Source organism: Pyxicephalus adspersus, chromosome 1, assembly GCF_032062135.1.
Source record: "Pyxicephalus adspersus chromosome 1, UCB_Pads_2.0, whole genome shotgun sequence".
Taxonomy (NCBI): Eukaryota; Metazoa; Chordata; class Amphibia; order Anura; family Pyxicephalidae; genus Pyxicephalus; species Pyxicephalus adspersus.
This window is the reverse complement of record NC_092858.1, coordinates 25,194,934-25,197,989: the sequence shown is the minus strand read 5'-3', so window position 1 is coordinate 25,197,989 and position 3,056 is coordinate 25,194,934. Positions and strand designations below refer to the sequence as shown.

General features: G+C 46.1%; 1 protein-coding gene across 1 annotated transcript in view; it reads left to right on the top strand.

Annotated features, from left to right (window-relative positions):
• The first annotated feature begins 590 nt into the window (after positions 1-590).
• PDS5B (PDS5 cohesin associated factor B) overlaps positions 591-3,056 on the top strand; it is a 53,975-nt gene continuing 51,509 nt past the window's right edge. Inside the window, exon 1 of the mRNA XM_072404312.1 lies at positions 591-748. The gene's annotated coding sequence lies outside the window, so the exon portion shown is untranslated. The remainder of the gene's footprint in view (positions 749-3,056) is intronic.

The following is a 3,056-nucleotide window of genomic DNA, read 5'->3' as shown; positions in this document are numbered from 1 at the left end:
TAGAGGCTGAGCAATGAAGAGAGGGGCTATTAGAGGCTGAGCAATGAAGAGAGGGGCTATTAGAGGCTGAGCAATGAAGAGAGGGGCTATTAGAGACTGAGTAATGCACAGAGGGATTATTAGAGTCTGAGTAATGAAGAGGGGCTATTAGAGGCTTTACACCTCAGAGAGGGACTTTTAAGGAGCACCAAAAGGGATTATTATATGCTATGACATAGGGACTGTAATGAGTACTGATTATAGGAGTATGAAAGGATGTGCAATGCACATCAGTACTATTGGGGGCTATGCTGGGTATTTCTGAAGGGACTATTGGATGCTGTGCACTACAGAGGGATTTTGGGAGACTATTAGAGGCTAAGCATGCCGTGGAAGGACTGAGTACTGATGCTGGGACTATCAGAGGCTATGCTGTGTATTGCTGAGGTAACTATTAGAGGCTGTGGCCCCCAGACAAGGACCATGCTATGTACATTGGATTGCAGTATTAGGTACGAGCAGCCTATCAGACAGTGACGTCACTTAGAGGCGGGCTCATGCTCTTCCTTCGCTCGCCGCACGGTGGCGCTGCTCGCCCACTATGTGCAGCGGGTCTCGCTGTTCCCACAGCCGCTTCCATTGGAGCCGCTGGTGACAAATTGGCGCCATTTTGAAGCTCGGGGAAGGCGACACGGTGTGGGTGACACGGGCGGGGAAGAGTCGGTGCGCACTGTTGTGGAGGACGGCTAACGGCTGCGGTGGAGAGAAGGTGAGAGGAGGCGGTAGCAGGCGGGCGGCCTCTGGGTTTTCTTAGAGCGGTGCGGGGGCACCGGGGAGCGGCCCCCAGCCTGGCTGTGTCCGGAGATTTCTGTCATTGCAGGCTGGAGAACCAGGGGCCCGGCGGGGTCGGTTATGTGTGGCTGGGGTGCATCGAGCAGAACCCCCCCATCCTCTGCAGTACCCGCCGCCCCCCCCTTCCTGGTGTGATCTGCACCCCGTTATTATGTACAATGCATTCCTATGGAGGAGCTGCTGCTGCCCATAGCAACCAGCCAGGCTGCACATAAAGGAATCCTGTTGCTATGGGCAGCAAGTTTTATCATTACACAAAGGTGTATATTTTTCCATCAGCACCCATTATATTGCACGATATATAACACAGAGCAAGAAAATGATATATACAGGGGCTGCTGTGGTAATGTTGTTGCCCAAAGCAACCATTAATGCTTCAACTGGTTGCTATGGGCAGTAGTCATGCATTAGCTCTGCATCGCACCGCATCAAAGTGCAACTCCTTGGATCATTTACCTATTGCAAAGGGTCCCCAGAAAGCCAAAAGGTCCGGTGGTCCCTGGCTGTACCCTGTGTTCCAATCAGCCCATTCGTGGGAACTGGGGCAGCGAGTGCAGGGTAAAGGTATTGCCTAATAAACTCCACAGCACTACTGTTCCCTTCCATTGACAGACAACCCCCCAATTCATTGCAATAGGGGTTGGCACTAAATAAATCCTGTTTATTAATAATAATGGCTGCCTCTGATTTCATATTGTTTTGTGCAAGAAATGTCACCTGGCCGGTAGAGATGGGCAGCCTCAATTGTCATAAATCCTCTGATTGTGTTCCATACCCTTTCCCCTTTTATTCCCATGTAAATAAATCCTTTACCCTATAAAATGCCAGGTGAGGATGGTTATTGGGCTTCAGTAGCAGCTTGCTGCTCTTTTTATGCCACACATGTGAGATCGGCTTCCTGGGAATGACTTCATAGCCCCGTCCCTCTTTGTTTTAATAATATTATTTTGTGTGTATTTATATATTATATACTTTACACATACCCACTTTTTTATGCTGATGAGCTTCATAAAGATTTCAGATTTGCCATTTTTGTCTGGAGAATACAGAACACATGGCTGTAAATCTCTTTACACAACCTGAACCATAGATTTCAGAAATCCTCTGCTGAATGGTTTCTGTAGTCAGATCAGAAGGGAAATCACCTCTGTATCAGGTCTGATGTGAGATTTCCATTTCTTCTGCAGCTTTATGGCATTCCTATTTGAGGAGGGCGGCTGCATTCCTTCACCCGAACTGAAAGATCACCTGTCACCCATGTGTTGTGTTTATTAATATAATTATTATACAGTATTTATATAGCGCCATGTTACGCAGCGCTGTACAAAGTCCATAGTCATGTCACTAGCTGTCCCTCAAAGGAGCTCACAATCTAATGTCCCTTCCTCAGTCATATGTCATTATCAGTCTAAGGACAATTTTTTCCAGGTTCGTTGTGATCTGTCTGTGGCTCTCCAGCTGAAGGGGTTGTCATTTTCATTGTGTTGTCAGCTCCGTGTCCCTTTTATTATAACCTCCCCCTGTCTCTGCTTGGGCCGGTCAGGGTTAGAGCTGGGAAATACTGAAAGGTTTCTTCAGAGTTCATGTGTCGGACAAGACGAGAGCTGACCTCTGATCCGCTGCTATTCATGGAGCTTCATTCATTGTGGGGGGATTTAGTGAAGGTCATATATACAGCACATCGCAACTTGCTGGTTGTACCAGGCTCTTCTACTTCTCATAGGAAGTATGTAAATGGGTAGATTTTTTTATTATATTAATTTTTAAATAGGATTTATATAGTGCCAACGTATTACACAGTGCTGTACATTAAATAGGGGTTGCAAATGACAGATACAGACAGTGACACAGGAGGAGAGGACCCTGCCCCGAAGAGCTTACAGTCTATTAATAAACAGTATTTATATAGCGCTAACATATTACACAGCGCTGTACATCAAAGTGGGGTTGCAAATTACAGACAGTGACACGCATTATTAATAGATTGTAAGCTCTTCAGAAATGGAAATGTATCTGGGGGTAGATCATAGACTTAATAACAGCATGCAATGTCAAGCTTCAATATCTAAAGCTAGCAAAGTACTTTCTTTTATTAAAAGAGGAATAGACTGCAGAGATGGGGACATAATCCTGCCCCTATACAAAGCATTGGTCAGACCACATCTGGAATATGCAGTCCAGTTTTGGGCACCAGTTCACAAAAAGGACATTGTTGATTTGGAGGG